Source organism: Somniosus microcephalus, chromosome 15, assembly GCF_052327205.1.
Source record: "Somniosus microcephalus isolate GS21.2 chromosome 15, FLI_Smic_1.0, whole genome shotgun sequence".
Lineage (NCBI taxonomy): Eukaryota > Metazoa > Chordata > Chondrichthyes > Squaliformes > Somniosidae > Somniosus > Somniosus microcephalus.
The window spans coordinates 81,392,536-81,416,911 of record NC_141001.1 but is presented as its reverse complement, the minus strand read 5'-3'; the positions used below and the strand labels follow the sequence as shown (position 1 = coordinate 81,416,911).

At 45.8% G+C, this 24,376-nt stretch overlaps 1 protein-coding gene across 2 annotated transcripts in view; it reads left to right on the top strand.

Annotated features, from left to right (window-relative positions):
* LOC147107057 (leucine-rich repeat-containing protein 4C-like) overlaps positions 1-24,376 on the top strand; it is a 1,510,012-nt gene that overhangs the window by 1,087,028 nt on the left and 398,608 nt on the right. The gene's annotated exons all lie outside the window — the stretch shown is intronic.

Below are 24,376 nucleotides of genomic sequence, written 5' to 3'. Positions count from 1 at the left end.
TCCCTAAATTCTTGATGCAGGACCTCATCCCCCTTCCTACCTATGTCGTTGGTCCCAATGTGGACCACGACCTCTGCCTGCTCACCCTCCCCCTTAAGAATGTCCTGTAGCCGCTCAGTGACATCCATGACCCTGGCCCCAGGGAGGCAACAAACCATCCTGGAGTCACGTTTGCGGCCACAGAAACGCCTATCTGTTCCCCTTACGATAGGATCCCCTACCACTATTGCTCTCCCACTCTTTTTCCTCCCTTCCTGAGCAGCAGAAGCATCCCTGGTGCCAGGAAGCTGGCTGCTGCTGCCTTCCCCTGGTGAGTCATCCCCCTCAAAAGTATCCAACTTGGTATACCTGTTTGAAAGGGGGATGTCCGCAGGGGTTCCCTGCACTTCCTGCCTGCCTCTGTTGCTCCGCCTGATGGTCACCCCCTGTGCAGCCCTACCCTGAGGCGTGAACAACTCGCTAAACGTGCTATCCACGACCCTCTCAGCATCGCGCATGCCCCAAAATTCATCCACCCGCAGCTCGAGCACCGCAATGCGTTCTACAAGTAGCTGCAGCTGGATGCATTTCCCGCACACATGGTCGTCAGGGACACTGGCAGCGTCCCTGACTTCCCACATGGAGCAAGAGGAGCAGAACACGGGTCTGAACCCTCCTGCCATGACTTACTCCTTTAATTAATTAAAATTTTTATTCAATACCCCAGTTACAGGTATACTCTAGGGCGCTTTATTTACCAACTGTCCCCACTACACCATAGAGACCCTAGAAATTTAACCACAGAATTCAAGCTTGTATTGAAAAGAGAGAAAATACTCACCAACCAATCACTTACCTGCTACCTGCTGACGTCACACTTGGACTACTTTTTACCTCTCTCCTGGAACCTGGATTGGTATGCCTCTGACTGCTCCCTCTCAAGCCTTTAAGCTCTCCCGCCTCGGGCTGCTCCCGCGCAGGTCCGCTGCTTCTCCGGTCTCGGGGCTGTGGGCCTCGGTGCCTCTGACTGCTCCCTCTCAAGCCTTTAAGCTCTCCCGCCTCGGGCTGCTCCTGCGCAGGCCCGCTGCTTCTCCGGTTTCGGGGCTGTGGGCCTCGGTGCCTCTGACTGCTCCCTCTCAAGCCTTTAAGCTCTCCCGCCTCGGGCTGCTCCCGCGCAGGTCCGCTGCTTCTCCGGTCTCGGGGCTGTGGGCCTCGGAGCTCCTGCTGCTGCTGCTGCTGCTGCTGCTGCTGTTGTTCCTGGTTCTGCTGCTGCCGCGGCTGGTGCTCGAGCTCCTCTAATGCCCAGATGGGAAGGAAATAAATGGCTCCCATGCTTCTGGTATATGCCTCCATTGAGGAAGCGCTGAGTGAAGGTGGCGAGAGGGGTTTGCCAGGATGTCACACTGTGAGGCTCCAACCTTCCATGGTTAAGCTTTCTAAAAGTTGCCCCAGACCTGAGACCAGTAAGTCCTGCCACCTGCAAATGATGGCTGATCAAATCTCCTTTTTAATGGTTGACATGCAGTTGATAATCAGCAATCCAATAGTGCTCCCGCCAGGTTTCACATTCGTGTTTCCCACCAGGCGTGTTTCACGTGGGAAAAAGGTTAAGTTTGCAAGGGCCTTTTAAAATAGGATTATAGAGGCCATTTAGTGGTTATTAAGTGCCTTAAAGACCAGTCCCGCCTGTTGGATGCGGGACGGAGTCGGGACCATCAGACTCGCCTGAGTTAAAATTGCTTGGAGTCGGGAACCAGGCAGGACGGGGGGCGGGGGGCGGGCGTCCCGCCCCCGCCCGCCAGTTTTTGCGATTTTAACCCCCTGCACGCCTCCAAGCCCAACTCCACATTTCAATGAAAATCCTGCCCCTTGTCTCTCTGTTGTAACATTAATGATTGTTCAGTCACTGAATTCATAAAAATACATTAACAATTACAACATGGAAACAGGCCATTCAACCCAACCAGCCCGTGTTGGCGTTTACCCTCCATGCAAGCAAATCGTCCGCCCTGTCCCTTATCCTGTTAACCCCTTTTCCTTCATCCGCCTGTCCAATCTAATGTTGAATGTTAACATAGTTTCTGCCTCAGCCACTAACGCTGGAAGTGAATTCCACAGCCTTACAACTCTATGCTTAAAGAAAATTCTCCTGTCCTCTGTTCTAAATCTTAATTTTGTCTCTGTGGCCCCTTGTTCTTGGTCCGTTAACTGCTGGAAACAGTCTGCTTCTATCTATCCTATCCCATCCTTTCATAATTTTAAACACTTCTATCATATTGCCCAGTAACCTACATTGATTACTGTATCATCTGCTCTCTCAGGTGGGCGTAAAAGATCCCTTGGCACTATTCTAAGAAGAGCAGGTGAGTTCTCCCTGGTGTCCTGGTCAATATTTATCCCTAAGCTACCAACATTAAAAAACCCAGTATCTGATCATTATCACGTGTCTGTGGGACCTTGCTGTGCACAAATTGGCTGCCACGTTTCCTACATCACCAAAGTGACTAAACTTCAAAATTCAGATTGGCTCTGAAGTGCTTTAGGTTGTCCTGAAAGGTGCTATACAAATGCAAGTTTTTACTGTTCTATTGAGAAAAGACCACATTTTCAGGTTTTTCTTCATCCTCTGGAACTTCCTGTATAGTTCGCTCAACCTTCTCAGCTCCCTCCTTGCTTTCAAAAACATCAAAACTCTTCTTATTGACTGTACTGTTGCATCCCACCACAACTGTTTTATGTTTTTTTTAATGTTTTCTCTTCTTCTCTCCTGCTCAGCATCATCTGTTTTTTTTTCTGCATGTGAGGGGCATTATAAAACATGCAATGCTGTTGTTGTTGTTGATTCCCCCAGGGATTCACTGAGGAGTTTTAGTGCGCTGATACAGTAGTAAACTGGAAATCTATGTAAATAAAATAACTCAAGAAGAAACACTAACTAGATGCAGCATGGCAGTTCCTTCAGGCACAACCTGCTCCTGATGATGAAAAGAACTTTGCTGACTGACCTGCTTGGTTCAAGTTTCTCATTCAAAAGCCAGACTGCTCTTTTCATTTTTAAATATGAATCCACACTTGAGCCAAGTATTCAGCTACTCTGCCGCTCCTGGATCAGTCATTTCAGTGCTTCAGATTCACGTTGAAATCTATCAACTGGGTAAAGGTCAAATAACTCTAAAATGTAAGAAATGATACTGTTGAACCATTTCATTTACCTCACTTGACAAAATTTAAGAAACCACTCAAAAATATTCTGTGTAGCCCATAGATATTTGCAATTGAATATCTTTGGGTCCTTATGAAGATCTAAGGATCACTTAACACTGTATTTTCAGAATCTGTATAGCCATTGGTGTTTCATGTGATTGAACAGTAGTCAGCTTAAACTTTCTGTGGTTTATTTGTCAAACAAGATATCAAGACAGATGTGCAACAGCAGACAGTTGACTCACTTTCAGGCGGGCTTGGATTGCTTCTGACAGATCTGACACTGGGAATGTACTTTTATCTGTTACGTTTACCTGTCTTTACTAACAAAATTGCTAATGGCATAGCCAGGCTCTGATGGGGTATTTGTTGACGATTATCACAAATCTCTGGTTAGTATGCTGTTTTTGTTCCAAATTTGTTACTTTCCACTTTTATTTGTTTTTTTAAAAGATATTTAGGCCTTGATTTTTCTTGTGGGTGGTATTAATTTTTTTTGGCCTTTTACTAAATATGATGGATGGGAGTTATCAGAAGAGTGGACAAAATATAACCAGAGTGGGGTGTTTTTTAAAATTTCAGCTTATGAACACAGAGCTGAATAATTATACTTATTTGACATCACTGAAGCACCCGACAGCTTTGTTCAGCTGGAGCTCAGCATCTTTTTCTTCAGTTCATTCATTTGTAGTTTAAACAAAAACACCCCAAAAATCAGCATGGATGAGCAGAGGGAAAACAAAATCATGTTAACTGTAATTCCATTTACACATTGGACTTTAAAAAGAAGTATTGTAAGTGAGACTCCTTCCACAATGACAATAGCCCCATGATCGGAAAATTATGCTTTCTCCAGATTTTAGGATTGAAGACATGCAACAGAACTTATGGCAAATGAATTAATTGGTGCTTGAATAATGTTGCTTTCAAACAAATGTTTTCCTTAATGAATGCAGTGTGTATTGCAATAGAAATTCACCCTCACAAATCAGTGAATACATGACTCATATTGGCTCCCAATACTCAAGGATTGAATATACATGAAAAAACGTTCATATCTTCCTTTGAGCATACTTTACCTGATTGCTCTCTGAAAATATACTTCCATCAGTCTTCTATTCCTGGCTTGACATTCAACCCCTGACATTCCAATGATGGCAAAAACTGGCTTAAGCCGGCTGATGGTGCAGGCACAGCTGCTCCAGCACTTCAGGGGGTGGGCTGCGCTGAGGGTTCTGAGGGGAGCCTCTCCCCCTAATTTAAATACACCGTACATAATTTGACATACCTGTTCTTCATCTATACACTGGCCCTTAACAATACCATCCAAAGACATGGGGTCATCTTCCACATGTATGCTAATATCACTCCGCTCTACCTCACCCAACCTCACAATAACTTTGTAACTTTCCACTGCCATCTGCACAACTTGTTGTGCCTCCTAACTTAGTGCCATCTGCATACTTGGGTATACAAGTCTCTATTCCTTCACCCAAGTCATTAATATCTATGGTGAAAAGCTGAGGCCCAGTACAGATCCCTTGGGAACACCACTTGTTACATCCTGCCAATCAGAGAATGTTTCCTTTACTCCTCCTCCTTCTCCTACCACCCAACCAATTACCAACCTATGTCACAAGGTTACCTTTAATTCCAAACGCTTTTATTCTTGCTAATAATCTCTTGTGCAGAACTCTATCAAATGCCTTCTGAAATTTTGTAGAAACAACATCCAAAGATACTCACCTATCCACCATCCTCAAAAACTTCAAGATTTTGTCAGCCATGACCTACTCTTCAAAAATCCACGCTGACTCGCTTTGATCTACTGATACCTGTCCAAGTGCTCAGTTACTTAGGGGGGGCGGGGTGATTTTAACCCCAAGTAACAGGTGGGTTGGGTCAGGTAGGAGGTTTACAGTTAAAAATCGGAATCCTCACCCCAACACACCCACTTCCGGTTTTATCAGAGGCAGGACAGAGGGTGGGCAGCCAAGCCGTTCGCAGGAGGCGGTTTGGCACTTTAAATATTGCAATGAGGCTCCATGCCTCATGGTGATCCACCATTTAAAATTTAACTGTGGGTGGGCAGGTTTCCCAAGTCTCGGGGAACCCGCCAGCTAAATGGAGGTGAGGACTACTGGATCCAGGAGGTAAGTGCCTTTCCACTTATTTGTTGGATCCAGCTTTCCTGCCTCACCAATGCCCTGCAATCAGAACCTCCCCGCCCCCGCCCCGCACCCAACCTCCCCCCGAGGCCTCCGAACTCTCCCCCTGCATGAGGCCTCCGATCTCTGATTCCCCCCCACCCCCCTTCCCGGACTTTGATCCTCAACCCCTTACCCCACCTCCGGCACCCCCTCTGGTCCCCGACGCCCCCCCCCCGGCCTCCGATCCCGCCTCCAGCTTTCCAACCTCCCATCTCCGGCCCCCAATCCCCCTCCTGGCCTACATTCCCCACCCCCCCTCCCTCCTGCTCCCATCCCTCCTTCCCTCCTCCCTGAGGCCTGGCAGCCTACCTGCTTGACAGCCAGCCAACCTCTCCATCTGGCTGGTGGCAGGCAGGAAACAGTGATTCCAAATGCTAATCAAACTCTTTCACTAAATTCAGCAGGGCCTGCGGGAAACCCGTTCTCCCAGGTTTCCAGCCTTGCCACCTGCCCCCGCTCCCGCTCCCTACCTGCTCCAAATTAAAATTCCGGCCTCTGTCTCTGATGATAGATTACAGTAACTTCACCACAATTGATAAACTAAGAGGTCTGTAGTTACCTGGTTTCTTCCTCCTTGAATTCTTAAATAATGGAGTGATATTTGCAATTTTCCAATCCAAAGGCACAATTCAACATTTTTGGAAAGCTCCATCCCTTTAACAGCTGCTCTTGCACTGAATTTTGCAACCCCAAGCCAAGTGTACTGCAAGTCAAGCTCCTCTTTGGGCTGGTCAAGATAGCAGGTGGAGCTAATATCAGAAAATTCTGCACAGCTGACATCCCATGCTATAGGCATGGGTGTGCCTGACATATAGGGGGCAATTTTTCCACTGGAGGTGAAATGGAGGCGAGTTTCAGTTTGGGTGGGTTTGAAACCTGCCTCCACTGATGTGTTTCAAAATGTTACGATTTTCCCCTGATTGTCCACTTGATTTCAGAGGTGCGGGATGCCCTTGCTCAATTAGTGTTTTGGGACTGAAACTCGCCTCTGTTGACAGCACTTTTCCAGTCTGATTTTATGGCTTCTTGCTCCCTTGGCTCATTCCACAGCATTTCTGTGTCTCCTGCACCACCTCCAACAACTTTTGAGAAACCACTATGTCCAATTCCAAGGCAAGGGCCTACCCGAGGCTCTTGGATGAGGCGCTGCAAATGTTGTTGGAGGGAGTGACAGCTGGCATGGAGGTGCTCTTCCACTCATCTCGGAGGAAGAGGCCTGCCAAAGAAACCAAGGCTGTGTGGGTACAGCTGGCAAGGGATATAACCTCCAGATCTGTGTGCAGATTGGGAAACTGTTTCTGTGCATTGATGAAATGCCATCCCTGTTGGAAAGCATTAAAATGATTTGAAGCCAAAATGTTGGCATTATGCCATCTGTTCTTTCACCTTAAGCAGCTCCACATTGCAGGCTCTGCCACACTTGTGTTGTCAGGTTGGTGGCCTGAGTGAAAGGAGGCTAGAGAGTCATGTCCATTGTCAATGATGTCCTAGGATGGAGCAAAGAACATGTGTCAACTTGGGCAACCTATGCAATTCTGGCCATGATAAGTTCATCCCTTGCATCCCAGGCAGCCATGTGCCCGCGTGCTGCCGCTGCCGCTGGTCGATACACCGGTGCTCTGAACTCCTCCTTCTCCTCCTCCAGATCCTCCTCCTCCTCATCCTCATCTGAGGTCCATGCAGAAAGAAAACAAATGGTTCCCATGCTGCTTGTAGATGCCTCCTTTGGGGAAGCGCTCATTGCAAGCAGGGAGAGGGTCTTCCAAGGAGGTCCCATAGTTGATGGAGTCAAGCTGCAGCACCTCCGACTTCGGAAGGCCTTCTAAAAGTGCTCAGAGACCTTTTAAAGCCAAGGTCTGGCACGTGCAAGTAATCCTTGCTGCAATAAACAATGTCTTGTTAGACCTGCAGCAGTGAGGAGGCCACCCACGAGTCCACCCACCAGGTTTACCTGGCGTGGTTTAGGAGGTGCGTGGATCATGACAAAAAGCTGGAAAAATCATGAGGGCGTCTCAAAATAGGCTTAGAGAGGCCCTTAATGAGCATTTAAGGATCTTTAATGGCGCAATGGCCAGCTGAAGGTGGGAGCATTTCCCGACCTCCAAAAACGGCGCCAGCAATATCCCGCGGAGGCGGGTTTAAGGCAGGTTCCTAACCCGGCCTCTTTGAATCTAACTTTGCTGCCTTTCCCGCCTCCAAACCCGCCTCCTCCGACGTCTGAAAATCGCCCCCATAGACCAGCACTAACTCATTTTGGCTGAGATAGAAAAACATGACCCAATATCTATAAATCCTTTGCAATAAAGGCTTTTAGGGCAAGAAGTCACCCATACAGCAGATCCCATAGTACGGTTCCAGTTGACTGATTGACCTCTTGCCTGAAAAGGTGTCCACATTATATACGACCTGTAGCAACTTGGTGCCATCTTAAAAAAAAATCAAACAATGGGTTATTTATCTGAAATCTTTCAATATTTTTCCTGTGCATGAATAGCTGACTTGCTGTGAAGGAGCAGTACATTAGTAGCTCATGTCTCACACCATAGAATTCTTCATGCTCTTTGACTAGATGTAGCTTTGGATACCTCTTGGAGCATCAAGTTTATTAATCAACAGTTCAGAAAAGATGAGGCTCCATAAGAACACCGCGTGTGTTTTCTCTGTATCATTCTGCAGGTTTTAGTTTAATCAGAGACATTTTCATGATTGAACAGCTGCTTGTAGAGGTAAATATTTCACTGAACAAAGCAGCCTAATTAAAGGATAGGATTCTGACAGTGCTCACCAGCTTCTATTTGCTAACTTGCCTGGGGCATTTCACACACTGCGAGAATGCCAGAGTTTTATGAGGCTAGAAAGGATTTGACTGACAAGCGTATAAAAATTGAGCAACAATATGTGCAGGCTGAATTCAATGAGGCTTGCTAGTGTGTGACAGTTGAGGGATTATTCTGAACAGGAAAGGTTTGGACCTTAGTACAATAACTGCTTAGCACTCATACTGAAATGTTACAATAAATGTATTTGAAAGAGAAGTTAAATCTTTTTCAAAAGCATTCTACCATTTTTAAAGCTTACAGGGTGGGAGGAGGCTCATGTGGAACATAAACACCGGCACAGACTTGATGGGACGCAAGGCCTGTTTCTGCGCTGTACAGTCTGTGTAATTCTATTCCATGTAATATCAGGATAAGTCATCATAGTACATATAAAGACATCGGGGGAAAAATTGGGTTGCTTTGCACCTCCCTTTAGCGCCCCCGGGGGACGCTAATGGGGGGCGCAAGGCCCCTAGCACCTGGCCGCGGCGCCGTTAATACCTCCCACAAAATTCAGCGGGAGGTTAGTGGCGGCGGTAGCCAGTAGCGCCCCGTGGCGCTGCTTCTCCGGCGATGATGTCATTGCCATACGCAGCAACCCGCTCGCGTCCCAGCCATAAACCTCAGTTATGCCCCCTGACCTATCGCCAGACGATATGTCCAACAGGGTCAGGGTGGCATTTTTGCAGCCTCTTGAGTGCCGGGTTGTTTTCCCGACACACCACTCCCCGGTGATCCAGCAGGGCCCCAGTGCGCGCAGCACTAGGCCTCTCCCCTTTAATCAGGGGTGGGAGGTCTGCAATACTGCGGCACTACATGCCAACGCACGTGGCTCTGTTGCATGTAGTGCCACGATATTCACTTGTAGCGCCCTAGGAAGGAGGGGAATGCTTCCAGTAGTGCCCCGTCTCCTGCTTGGGGCGCTACTACTGAATTTATGGTGCAGGGGAGCTAATTTTTGAAAGTAGCACCCCAGTGAAGTTAGCGCTCCAAAGGGGGTGCCACCGAATTTTTCTCCCACAGACACTCACTTAGTCACAGATTTCCCCGGCTGCAATTCCTTAATTGACACAATGATTGTTGCTCTTTGGCGGGGTGGAGCTTCCATTTGTTGTCTGCATGCCTGAGTCTGTCAAAGTCTCTGGGGCAGGGTAAGTGAATATATAAGATGGGTGCCACTCTAGCTGCCGCTTCAGGTGTGAGGGAAGGGAAGTTGCTATGGTGCCTAGCCACAGGGTGGCCAGCAGGGCTGAGTGAAGTTCGGAATTTTATTTTAAACTTGAAATTTGAATCTGGCCCATTGACTAATGTAGTTAAATCACCTTGCAACCTTCCTTCTCTCTTTCCACCTCCCACCTGCTTCCCCCACCCCCCACCACCCCCACCCCACCCACCTGCCCAAATTTACAGGGGCCACTCACCAGGAAAGTCAACCCCACGTATTCAGGTCACCCATTCACAACTGCAGTGAGACAGGTATACAGAAGTTCATAGGCAATTAAACTTTCCTCATAAAATCAGAATGTTTTGTTGTTTCCTTACTAACTCCACCACTCTTAAGTGTATAGTTACCTGATTTATCCTTTTTTGAATAGAGGTATTACAGTGGCAATCCTCCAGTCATTTGGCACAACTTCTCTATCCAAGTATGTTTGAATGATTGTGGTCAGAACCTCCTAATTCTTCTCTGACTTCCTTCAGTATTCTAGGATGCATGCCATCAGGAGCCAGTGCCTTTTGCACTTTGAGTTCCACCAATTTTTCCTGTACTACTACCTTATCTATAGTGATCCGATCCAATTTTTCAACCTTCTTGTTTTGTTCCCTTTTATTCCCTGTACCACACTCTTCTGTGAACACTGAACTAAAACATTTATTTGAATGTAAAAAGCAATATGAAGTTAAACCCACTTTTTCATTTTATTCAATTTGAAATGTTTTAAATGTGGCACAATATTGTATAATCATTTGATTCGAGTAGTATTTTTGTAACTTTGTGCCCAGTGAACATACTCCCCTCACACCTCCACCCCACTTCTGAAATGCAGGTCACCCATTGCAGTTCACAAACCCACTTATCCATTAAGTCCAGATTTTATTGATAAAGTTGTATCAAAGGTGCTTTTCCCTGTTATAATTGAAACATTTAAATATATGTCCTCATCAAAATGTTTTCCAAGTACAAACTTCCAGTGCATTGACAACAATATAATCACATAACATCACAGAAATAGATTTGTGACTACACTAAAATGAAAGAAAACAGAATTTTGATCATTAGAATCTGCAACAAAGTTTATAGACAATTTTACTTTGATAAAGTTGAACAATTGTTTTGGAGCCTCAGGGTATTGTTATACTTAGCAAATTTGAGGGTTAGGACCCTTACTACAATGTAGTTTCCAGTCTTAAGTAATTTATATTCAAGAACCTGCAATGAAAAGCTTTCTGACACACTGTTCCTTCATAAGACTTGTTCCATAGACAACGACAGATTACCAATCTGGGGGCTACCAGAAATGCTAACTTGGTCTTAGCTGTCAGCTTGTCTCTCTACATGGTAGGCTAGAATCAAGCTACCCATATTTTTGCTATTTAAGCTCGAAGACAACAAATGTACATGACCGCTAATTTCCTACTAACGGTTAACTCGGTACATCTGCTCATCACATGATTATATCAAGACGAGAAAAACAATAATGGTTTATCTGTCTGGTTCATATCCGTTTAGTGTACTGTAGAGTTTTTAAGAATTGCTAACACATAATATTAACTCTGAAAGTTCTGCTGTCAGTTTTAAATTTGAGCTGGTATTGGACTCGAAAGCCCTAAGGAATGAAAGACTTTCAAAACTTGGAAAATTGCAAATTTTAATGACATCTGCTACTTTATGGCCCAGATTTTATGGGGCCGACGTATGCCGTTGTAAGTTCTCAGAACAGCCTCGCAAGTTCCGGGTTTCCACACGTGCTGCGAATGCATGAAAACCCGGAACTTGCGATCTGTCAAGTTTCTCCTTGACAGATCGTCCGCATGTGCCCCAAAACACTTTCGCCCAATTACTGCCCAGCAAATGCCCACAAAACCCTTACGCCTGGTAAAAGCAGGCGTAGGTACGGCATTTACCAGTGTAAGGGTTAAAATAAATGTTAAATTAAAATTTTTAAATGATTAAAATGTACAAAGTCACTTAAAATTAGTTCATGTAAACTTTGGGCTGGATTAAAATGTTTTTATTATTTTTCAAAAAAATTACATTTTTATTTTAAGTGCTTAATCAAATGGACTTTTAATTAATTTTGAACATGGGAATATCTAATTTTTTAATTAGAATTATGCTTTATTTGGGGATTTCTCAAGCTTATAGGGATTCCGTTCCTTTCTGATTGGTTGACCTGGCCCACATGATCCCAGGGACGCTTGCGAACTGCATGCATCCCTGGCTTCCATGGGCCTAAACGCAGGTGAACACTTGGAAGCCCAGAACCCGAAGACACCAAGGAGGAGATATTCAGTAGGTTGCGCCTTAAGAGAGCGCTAAGTGGGTCGCAAGCCAACTGGCACCCGGGCGCGGCACTGTCCATGCCCCCGCTAAATTCCGCGGGACGTTAGTGGTGGTGCTAACCGTTAGTGCTGCGCCGCTACGGATGATGTCATCGGCGTGCGCAGCGCCCCGCTGACGCCCTGGCCGCAATATTTGGCAGCATCCCCTGATTTATCGCCGGACGCTATGTCCGACCGGTTCAGGGGGGCCTACCTGCGGCAGGGGAGGCGCAAATTAAAGGAGAGGTGCGGGGCGGCCATTTTTGTTGTTGGCCACCTGCCAGCACCTGCCTGCGCTCCTGTCCCCGGCCTCCTGAACCTGCTCCCCGCGGAGTGCTGGCTGCGTTCCAAGAGCCCAACGCTTCTCCTCGGTGCCGGGCTCTTTTGCCTGCACTCCCGATCCTCGGGGGCCCAGTTGGGCCCCAGATCGTGCTGCACAAGGCCCCTCCCCTTTAAGAAGGGGAGGAAGGCCTGCAATACCACAACGCGACGGGCCGCAGCGTGTGGCGCCGCGGCATGTTGCGCCATGATATTCAGTCGCAGCGCCCCAAGAGGGATGTGGGGTGCCTCCAGTAGCGCCGCGCTTCCCTTTGGGGCGCTACCACTCAATTTCCGGCGGACGGCCGCGAATGCTTCCGGGGCGCTACTTTTAGTGCCCTGGTGAGGCTGGCGCCCCAAACGGGGCTATACTCAATTTCTCCCCCCCAAATACTTTTGGATTTGTTTTCGGTTTGGAGGCGTTCTCTGGAGGTACGCCTCTGACTGCAAATTCAGGGCCAATAGTTTGTTGACTCAATGGTCGTAATATTAATCTGGAGGCGGGTTGGGACAAGGGGGGCTAGGAAGCGGTCAGGAAACCTGGGAGAACGGGTTTCCCGCAGGCTCTGCTGAATGTAACGGCAGAGCCTGATTTGCATTTCTGTTTCCCATCTGCAGCTAGCCAGATTGAGAAGCTGGCTGGCTGCGGGCGGGTAGGCCTGCGGCACTAGGCCGCAGAGAGGAGGGAAGACAGGATCGGGTCCTGGCCGGAGGAGGATGGCGGGGGGAGAGTGAGGATCGGGGCCAGAGCATCGGGGGCCGGGGGAGGCATCGGGGCATCGGAGGGGAGGGAAGCATTGGAGGATCGGGGGCTGGGGCATCGGGGGGACAGAGCATCGGAACATCGGTGGGGAGGGAAGCATTGGCACCAGAGCATCAGGGGGCGTGGGAGAGTCTGCGAAGGCGATCGGAGGCCTCGTGAGCGGTCTCCGATCATGGGGGGTGGTTGAGGCAGGGACGCTGGATCCAGGAGGTAAGTATAAAGGCACTTACCTCCTGGATCCAGCAGTCCTTGCCTTACTTTACAGTAGAGTAGTCAATTTCTTAGTAAATTTAAATAAAAATTATATTCAATAGCTTTTAAAACATGCCTATTAGTGTACTTACGCCCAAAAGAAGCAGCTTAATTTTTTAGAGCCTCCTCAAAGGCCTGCACACAAGCACAATTAGCAGAAACTCCCAACGATGATTAATTCATTCTGGGGCATGGCTAGTTTAGTGGGTGGGGCCTGCTTCGAGCGCGATATTTTGTAAACTATTGCATAAGATCGTAGAAACTCGAGTTGCGCCTAAAATTCCGTGATCTTTTGCGTCAGTTACGCCGATTTCGAGCGAATTGTGCAGAAAAAGCAGCGCAACGGAGCGGAAACCCCAGGCCTAGATGAGGCCTAGATATTGGTCTTAAAGTTTACAGTATGTAGATTGGTGCAAAGGCTCTGTCATTTCTATAATCAACTACTGTTCATCTTACAACATTGAAAACAACATGACTGATCTGATTCAGAAATGTGTGTGAGCAGAAATGCAAAAATAATCAGACCACCTCAGTCTACTAAGCCTATACTTTATTTAAAAAAAAAGCGAAGTATATCCACTTCACTGGCTAATTGTAAATCTGCAGAAATCTCTGGCTATTGACTTACATTGTTAATTACAGGTAATAGTTTGATTGGGGGAGAAATCCAACTCAAAGCCGCCCATTTTGCGCCTGTAAAAATGGCAGCCTGCAGTTCAATATCTGAACGCCCCTCTGATATTTAATTTCTGGCCTCCATTTTTACAGGTGCAAAATGGGCAGCCGCGAGCAGTACCTCTGCTGCTTAAAAGTACAAACTGGGGTCCTACGCCAGTTGTCGGACCCCGATTGCAAAATTCAGGTACAATTGAGTGCCCTGCTCACACTCCAGCTAGTTGTAATCGGCAGTGAGTGGCCTAACCAGTGGGTCCTTAAAGGGAGCACTGGAGGCTGCTGATAAAGTGTCCCAGGAAATTCCGAATGTTTCTGTTTGTCGGCCCAGGAGAAGCAGGAGTGCTGATTCAGGCAAAAGTGGAATTTCCCGGTCATTGTGTTAAAATTGCTGTGCAACTGTATGTTTCGCACATATTCCATTTACAGATTGCTGCATAATGGGAACTTCCATTAGCGGAAAGAGAGAATGAAAATATTTAAATTGTGGAAGTGAAAAGTACCTACCAATTAGAGTAACAACTCGTTTTACTGAACAAAAAATGCCCTCATTGGCAGTCATTTGCTGCAGCAGTAAGTGGAGCAAACACTTTACATATTACAGTGATATGGACAAAAGAGATTCAAATCAACTTGTCTTTTCCATTCAGTACTGCAGAAAACATCTATACACGGAATTCCACAGGGGAGTATTTTTCACACTTAAATAAAATGAGCATATGCTGCACAGTTAAGAACTTCTCATTACCCAAAGAGCTATTTTCTAAATAATCATAAAAAGCACTGCAAAGAGAAAACTCTATTACATTCTAGGATACAATATAATGAGTAAATGTGTAACTATTGTTCTCTCTGGCTCACTGAACTAACCAATCTTTATATGATCATACAGCACAGAAGGAGACCATTCAGCCCATCGTGCCTGTGCCGGCTCTTTGAAAGAGCTTTCCAGTTAGTCCCACTCCCCTGCTCTTTCCCCATAGCCCTGCAATTTTTTTCCTTTTCAAGTATGTATCCAATTACCTTTTGATAATTAGTTATTAAGCGGCTTCCACCACTCATTCAGCAGTGCATTCCAGATCATAACTGTCATAAATCTCATCATCGAGAAACTACCTATGAAGTAACACTGGACGGCCAGCTGCTGGCGCCGTCCAAGGAGTATAAATACTCGGGCGTTGGCCCCAGCTTGCCAGGGCCATTTTGTAAAGACAAGGGAGCTAGTGGATACAACTAGACCTCCATGTTCTGAAACAAGTTGATTAAAGCCTTGCTTTCTGCTCAAACCAAGTGCGTAGTGAGTGTTATTACGTCAATTTAATCAACTTAATATTGACTCCACGCCTTGGGTGATTTCGGGAACAGCCAGCTACGACTCGAACCGTAGAAGGGAACTCAGACAAGTAATCGATCCATCATGGAGAAACTACTCAGCCCCACCCGTCTTGACCTGGACCCGAATTCACTTATAGCAGCTAAAGTATGGAAACACTGGTATCGTACTTTTAGCAACTTCCTCAGGGTGTGTGGTGAAAATGTTCCTGATAAATTAGAAATACTTGCTAATTACGTATCCCCTCATGTGTTTGATTATATTGAAGACTGTGTAGACTATGACGCCGCTATCCAAATACTACAGCAGCTATATGTCAAGTCCCCAAATGAAATTTTTTTTCGGTATCTACTGGCCACAACTCGACAACAACCCGGGGAATCACTTGACGAATTCCTTCAGAAACTTTGCAGGCTCAGCAAGGATTGTAATCTTAAAGCTGTTACAGCTGAGCAGTACCAGGAGGAGTTAATTTGTGATTCCTTTATTAACGGGATTGCATCTCCCTTCATACGTCTGCATCTGTTGGAGAATAAAACCCTCGAGTTACAGGCTGCCGATGACCAGGCATGTTCTCTGCACTTAGCAAAGAGGAATGCAGACACCTATCTTTTACCACATGCATGGGCTGCTGCTATCTCTTTTAGTGACTCTTTCAGTAGGCCTCAGGCGGAAGCCCTCACGGATGATGGCTCCAACCCGGCTGATGACAACCTTACCCTAGAAACCTACACTGATGACGACCCCGCCCTAGCAGCATCTTGGCAATCTGGAAGGAAGTGTTTCTTCTGTGGAGGAGCATTCCATTATAGGAAAGTTTGTCCTGCTCGTAACGTGACCTGCAATCATTGCAGCAAGAAAGGTCACTTTTCTAAGGTATGCCAGTCAAGAGCCGCTGTTAGTAAGAAAGGCCACTTTTCTAAGGTATACCAGTCGAGAGCTCCTGTTAGTTTTGCAGCTACTATTTATAAAACTGCTCCTCCCCCAAGAGCCACAACTAAGGTTACAGCTGCAATCTATAAAACTGCTCCTCCCCCAAGAACCACTACTAAGGTTACAGCTGTCAAGGGTAAAACTGCCCCTCCTCCCATCACAGCTGTTTTTCCCCAAAGTTTGTCCCATGCAGCCACGAAGGTTTCAATAAATGGACACATTTTGAGTGCACTATTCGACTCATGCAGCTCTGACAGCTTCATTAGTGAGCGGGCTGTCAGTAAGTTAAAACTGCATATTTACCCCTCAGACAGGGAAATTGCAATGGCTCTGACAACACTGACCACCAATTCTTCCGGCTTTTGTCTTGACGACCTTACTCTCAATGGCCGCACTTATTTCTCCACCTGGCTCGGGGTGCTCAAGAACCTATGCAGTGATGTGCTCCTGGGACAGGATTTCCAGAAACAACACAAAAGACTCACTTTCGAGTTTGGAGGGTCAAAGCCAGAGCTTACTATTTCCAAAGTACCGTTTTGTGCGCTTTCGGCGGCTTCGCTCGACAAGCCCTCCTTGTTTGCCAATCTTTCCCCCCGATGCAAGACCATAGCCACTAAATCACGATGTTTCAGCCGAGATGACCGAGCCTTTATCGAGGCAGAAATCTCTCGCCTTCTAGCTGACGGTATCATTGAGCCATGTTCATCTTCCTGGTGGGCTCAAGTCGTCATTGTTAAAAAATCCTCTGAAGCAACACAAGAAATGTCTTTGAATCAATTACTCACAAACTATTAACCAGTATACCGACCTGGATGCCTACCCACTACCACGCACCGATGACATGCTCAATAACCTTGCCAACTACAAGGTATTTTCAACTTTTGATTTAAAGAGCGCATATCATCAAGTACCTTTAAAGGACTCTGACTAAAAGTATACGGCGTTTGAGGCCAATGGTCGGCTTTACCAGTTTTGTCGCCTTCCATTTGGGGTCACCAATGAGGTGGCCGTCTTTCAACGGGCAATGGATAGCCTAGTCAAATAGGAGAACTTAACGGACACTTTTCCATATCTAGATAATATCATCATTGCTGGTCATAACCAGAAGGAGCATGATGCCAATCTCCAGAAATTTTTTGACATTCTCCATCATTGCAACTTAACCTTAAATGAGTCCAAATCTGTGAAATCAGTACCATCAGTCAACATCCTTGGCTACTGGGTGGGCAACAGTGTCATCAAACCAGATCCGGAGCGACTTCGTCCACTTCAGGAGCTCCCTCCCCCTACGAATCTCGGCTCTCTTCGTCGGGCACTTGGCATGTTCGCCTATTATGCAAAATGGATACCCCACTTCTCCGACAAGATCCAGCACCTGCTTCATGCAAAGTCATTTCCATTGGAGGCAACGGCTATTTCAACTTTCAACCTCCTCAAGCGACAACTGGAAAAAGCCACGCTTCGTTCCATTGATGAAAATCTTCCTTTCGTGGTCACGTGCGATGCATCGGATGTGGCGATCTCTGCTACCTTGAATCAAGGTGATCGACCCGTTGCATTTCTGTCCAGAACTTTGCAGGGTAGCGAGCTCCATTATCCTCCTGTCGAGAAAGAGGCTATGGCCATCATCGAAGCGGTACGTAAATGGAGTCATTTTCTCGCTCGTCGCCATTTCACACTTATAACCGATCAGCGCTCCGTGGCCTTTATGCTGGATAACCGGAAACGCACTAAGATCAAGAATAACAAAATACAACTCTGGAGGATGGAATTGGCTGCCTTTGGATACACCATACATTATCGACCTGGCAATGAGAATGTGACCCCAGATACCCTCACGCGGGCATTCTGCTCTTCTGTAGCAACTTCGACTCTGGCGGATCTTCATACTGACTTATGCCATCCTGGCGTTACCCGTATGTTGCACTTTGTGCGATCTAAAAATCTCCCATTTTCTACGGAAGATGTGAAAAGAACGTGCTCCTCCTATAGAATTTGTGCGGAGTTAAAACCGCAATTCTTCCGTCCATTGGATGGCTCGTTCATACACGCTATGCAGCCTATGCAGCGACTCAGCATTGACTTTAAAGGGCCATTGCCTTCCTCAATGCGGAACACCTACTTACTGACTACGGTGGACGAATATTCACACTTTCCCTTTGCTTTCCCCTGTCCCAATATGCTTACGTCCACAGTGATCAAATGCCTTAATCAAGTCTTTTCCCTTTGCGGTACAGCCAATTTCATCCACTCTGACCGGGGTCCCTCCTTCATGTCAAGCAAACTCAAAAGTTATCTCTCCCAATGGGGAATCGCCACAAGTAAAACGACACCGTACCATCCCATCGGTAACGGACAGGTTGAGAGATACAACACTATCTTTGGAACGCTATTCATCTTGCGCTGAGGTCGCGCAATCTACCAGACCAGCAGTGGGAAACTATGCTCCCTGATGCGTTGCATTCCATCAGGTCTCTCCTTTCTACTTCTACCAATGTCACACCTCATGAGCGATTCTTCAGCTTCCAGCGTCGCTCCACCCATGGGACGTCTCTACCGTTATGGTTGGCAGCTCCTGGCCCCATGCTGCTCCGAAGATTCGTCCGATCGTCAAAAAACGATCCTCTAGTCGACGAGGTAGAACTTAGACGTCAACCCCACGTATGCCCACGTGCGGTACCCAGATGGCTGGGAATCCACCGTCTCGCTTCGGGACCTGGCTCCCTGTCTGGCCGATTCCACGGACCCGACTGATGGAGGGACCCGCGGGGATGAGGCCGACACTCTGCGCCCCCCGCCCCTCCCGAGGATGACGCCCTACCTGGGACATCGAGGGATCTGCCGGCTGCCCTGCCGGATCCGCTCGGGGAGCCGAGCGCTCCCCGTGGGATGGCCACCCCGGGCCAGGACGCCGGTCAATCTCTGGCTATCCAACAGGATGAAGCCAGTTCTGCACCTGTGGGGACCCGCACCCGGAGTCACGATCTCCCCAGCCTCCCTCGGGTCTATCAGAGCAACACGGGCCCTGTCGATCCACCAGTATGGATCAAGCAGCCCAGGGACCAAGACACGATCCGGGGAGACGTGCCTTCTGGCCATAAACAAAAATCTAAAAGACTGCAGCTATTCGTGGTCCGCCTAATCCGTTAAGAGGAAGTCGTCGGATTTCCAAATCTTTTAGGCAGGAAGAATGTCATAAATCTCATCATCGAGAAACTACCTATGAAATAACACTGGACGGCCAGCTGGTGGCGCCGTCCAAGGAGTATAAATACTCGGGTGTTGGCCCCAGCTTACCAGGGACATTATGTAAAGACAAGGGAGCTAGTGGATACAACTAGACTTCCATGATCTGAAATAAGTTGATTAAAGCCTTGCTGTATGCTCAAATCAAGTGCATAGTGAGTGTTATTATGTCAATAACAATTCGCTGTGTAAAATAAATTCTCCTCTTCTCCCCTCTCATTCCATTGAGCTACCTCTTCCCATGTCTGGTGCATCAGGTGCTTCTGGGAAGGAAGGTTAACTTCATTCACTTAAGTTCTGTGCCTTCTCATCTCCCCTGGTCCTTTTGCAAATTATCTTAATTAATTTGAGTCCTCTAGTTACTGACCCTCCTGCCAGTGGAAACAGTTTTTTTGTATTTACTCTTTCAGAAGCTTTCATAATTTGAACACTTCTATTCTGCATAATAACATAAGAAATAAGAGCTGGAATAGGTCACTTGGCCCCTCAAGCCTGCTCCGCCATTCAATAAGATCATGGCTGATCTTGGGCTCAAAGCCACTTCCCTGCCCGCTCCCCATAACCCTTCACTCCCTTATCTTGCAAAAATCTGTCTATCTCCACCTTAATTGTATTTAATGACCCAGCCTCCACGGCTCTCTGGGCCAGAGAATTCCACAGATTTACGACCCTTTGAGAGAAGAAATTCCTCCTCGTCTCAGTTCTAAAAGGGCGACCCTTTATTCTGAAACTATGCCCCCGCATCTCTGCTGTAAGGAGAACAATCTCTCGACATAACTGAAGTCCCTCATCCCTGATACCATTCTAGTAAATCTCCTCTGCACCCTTTCCAAGGCCTTGACATCCTTTCTAAAGTGTGGTGCCCTGAATTGGACACAATACTCCAGCTGATGCCTAGCCAGTGATTTATAAAGGTTTAGCATAACTTCCTTCCTTTTTACCCTATGTAGCCCAGGATCCCGTATGCTTTTTTAACAGTCTTATCAATTTTTCCTGCTGCTTTCAAAGATTTGTGTATGTGAGATGTGAAGTCTCTCTGTTCCTGCATCCCCTTTAAAATGTTACCATTTAGTTGATATTGCCTTTCCCCATTCTTCCTACCAAAACGCATCTTCAACATGAATCTCGACAGTGAGTGTTGAGGCTATCACAGCTGTGTTTTATCTTGTCTTCATCTGATCCCATCTTCCAAAACTTACACTGAATAGGACTAGATGAACCTTGACTGTGATTTTTTTTAAAAAATTGTCTCCACCTTTCTGGCAATACCAAGGCAAATGTTTTACTATCATTCAATGACTCTGAAAGTTGTGCTTACATGACATAATAAATACTTTTAAAGATGGATGCATCAATAAATCAAGCTTGTACTTCATATTCAACTATGTTCTCATAAAGTTAGATTAAAATGCTGAAAATAGTTAACAAGAGAGTAATGGCAATGAAGTAGCCTGAAAAATTAGGTGTAAGATTTCTAGGTGGTGATAAATCCCAACCATCTCATTCCTAAAAACTGCCAAGACTTTAGGACCAGAACAATGCTGCAAGCAGCAAACAAGAGAGTAAAGCTTAGTCCTAGCTGTTATCAGGGTTTGTACTAAGCACTAATTAAGAAGAAACAGATCTCCTAGTTGCAGACCTCCACCAGAAGTGATCAATTCAAAGTCTGGATGGACAATGCACCATGATGCTAGTTACAGGCAGGAGATCCAGTATTGGATTAGGTACCACAGTCCATTCCTGATAATTCAAAGTCCTTTTTTATGCTAAAATAAATTGAATTATCTGATAATTTGAATTCAACAATCTAAATAACATGGCAAAAATGGGGGAAATTAGTGCTAAAATTGTGAATTATCCAATCATCTAAATTAAGCAACTTTGAATTAATGGTACATTACTGGAGAAGAAAAAGCAACTTGTGTTTATATATCACCATTTTGGATGGTGTCATGTTTAAGGAATTTTGGACTATTTTTCCACAGAAAGAATTTGAAAAAAAACGTTTTTTTAAGCTACGTATATTCTGACAAGGTAAAAAGGTTATCTAGATTAAAAGTGGTTTATATGCTAGATGGAAATTATTTTCCACAGTATCTATACAATAAGTAATTGGTTAGCCTTTCTAGACAATCGGAAATTAGCTCACGCCCAATGTGTTGGGAAATCCTTTGATCCCTGTCTGTCTGTGAACCTGGGAAGATAAAAGTCAAAAGCTGACAGAAAGGTTTTTTGAAACAAGATGCTGCACAGGCAGTCAAGTTTTTACATGAAGACTTGTGAAAGCTTCAGTCAAGCTCAGAAAGTAAGAAATGCTGGAGGAACAGTTAAAGGACAATGGGGTAGAATTTCATTTCAACTCATTTTCAGGCAGCACACACTGGAACTAAGTGACCTGAGACCAGCCCAGAATTGGGCTTCATCACCATTTTATATGCATGCTGCTGGCACCTGCTGCCTCTCCACAGGCAGCTTGCACATGTCACAAATGTCGGACTGCTTACCTCTCTGGCAACAGCACTGAGGCATGTCCCGGGAGGTGGGGGTGGGGATTGGAGCGGGCTATGCTGTCGGGACCAATTGCAACAAATAGGGAGTTGTGGGAGCACTCCTGCTCTTCCTAGCTCCACAAGAAAGTTGAAAAAAGATATACTTATTGCTGCCGGCCACACTGAGTTGCTGGGGTCTGGAACGCACTACCTGAAAAGGTGGTGGAAGCTAATGACATAAATAATTTTTTTAAAGAGTTGGACAGGTACTTAAGGTTGAGCAACTTACTGGGTTACGGACAAAAAGCGGAGATGTGGCACTAAGCATGACTACTCTTTGAAAGAGCCAGCACAGGCCGAATGGCCTCCTTCTGTGATGTAAGTTTCTATGAACCTATTCTATGAAATTAATTTAGCAGTAGGCCAAATGCCTGCGCAGTTGGGTGCAGGTCATCCTTGTGCTAAATTGATTAGTGTTGCGCCTGTTTTACACCTGGATAATGGGCACAATACATACCAATTCTTACCCCAACTTGTCAAGTTAAGTAAGATGATCCACAAACTTGGGGAAACATGGCATGTTCCTTGTTATGTATTATTACGTGAAGATAGGTTGTACTGTTAGAATTAAGCGAGTCCGATCATGTTGGCCGTTCTGTATGTTCACATTACTGTGAAATAAAGCAACTTATTAATTCACGTAGGACCTCCTCTCGCCAAGTGTCTGCTTAGTCTTCTTTCAAAAAAAAGAAAGACTTGCATTTATATAGCGCCTTTCATGACCACCGGATGTCTCAAAGCACTTTACAGCCAATGAAGTACTTTTGAAGTGGAGTCATTATTGTAATGTGGGAAACGTGGTAGCCAATTTGCGCACAGCAATGTGATAATGACCAGATAATCTGTTTTTGTTATGTTGGTTGAGAGATAAATATTGGCCAGGACATCAGGGAGAACTCCCCTGCTCTTCTTCGAAATTAGCACTGTTGCCTCACAGCGCCAGGGACCCGGGTTCAAATCCGGCCTCGGGTGACTGTCTGTGTGGAGTTTGCACATTCTCCCCGTGTTTGCGTGGGTTTTCTCCGGGTGCTCCGGTTTCCTCCCACAGTCCAAAGATGTGCGGGTTAGGTTGATTGGCCATGATAAAAAAATTGACCCTTAGTGTTTGGGGGGATTAAATACGTGGGGTTACGGGGATAGGGCTTGGGTGGGATAGCTGTCGGTGTAGGGACCGGGTGCTAGGGTTTGGATGATCAGCCATGATCTCGTTGAATGGCGGAGCAGGCTCGAAGGGCCGAATGGCCTACTCCTGCTCCTATCTTCTATGTTTCTATGAAATAGTGCCATGGGATCTTTTATGTCCACCTGAGAGAGCAGACAGGGCCTCAGTTTAATGTCTCATCCGAAAGACGGCACCTCCGACAATGCAGCTCTCCCTCAGCACTGCACTAGAGTGTCAGCCTAGCTTTATGTCCTCAGAACCCACAACCTTCAGACTCAGGTGAGTGTGCTACCAACTGAGCTACAGCTGACACTGACAAGTTTGAACAAGCAATGCAAAAAACACAAGAATCCATTCCAAATCACAAGCGGATGCTTTTGTTACATCCCTGGGTTATGGTATTGTGTGAGTGGATATAGGGCAGTGTGAGTCAATTCCCATGAAAGTATGAAGGGATAATTACTAGTGCTAGCCCTTTTTGGGCTACCCCCGATCAGGCGTATCCCCCAGACGTTCACCTTCAACTAAAGTTAGAGATAGCCGAATCCTATAAGATGCTTAATTGGGTCTAAAGGTCCAGACTATCTCTCCCTAAAGGAAAGGAATGACTTGAAGATGTTACCATCCTCCAGATAGCACTTTTAATAAGTTTAACTAGATTGTAACCTTCCGGATATTATGAGGGTCCGGAAAACTCCCCCAGAATTCTGCAACTCCTCACTAAAGAGTGTACAGAGATTGAGTTCACGAGTTTGATACAGAAATACTATGTGAGACAATTCTAAAAATATATAGATTTATTAAAGAACCGACATGTAGTTAACAGCTGATGATTCAAATGCAACTTTAACAATTCAAAAAACAAATAGCTTACAATTCTTATTCTCAGCGATCCTTATTCTCAAATCTTAACTTTGTTACATTTTTACATTTTGTACTTATTTCTAATCCAGGATATCCACCAAAATCAAATAAAAATACCTTTTTGATCCCTGAGACTCAGAGTTAAAAACTTACAGAGCCTGCCTCTGAAGTTAAGAATTGCTTTGCCACTTTCAGCGACTTCTGACTTCCTATCTGAAAGTTCTATATTTTATACCCTTTCTCAGTGGTATATCCTTTGAAGTTTTCTGCTGATGTAAACTAATTATCTCTAGTCATATTTCTGTTGACTTCTTTCTATTCTTACTGTCAGTTCAGCTGCTGCATGCAGATTTGTGTCTGCTGTGTAGGTGTTCATAAATTATCAGAAAAAATGGTTATAACAGATGCATCTACTTGATGCCATTCCCACAAAGGTCCTCTATTCAATTCTTAAATCACCTTAGCTGGTTTTAAGCAGACGTCATGTCTCCTAGTTCTTCCAAGTTAAATACAAAAACCATGTGATTGC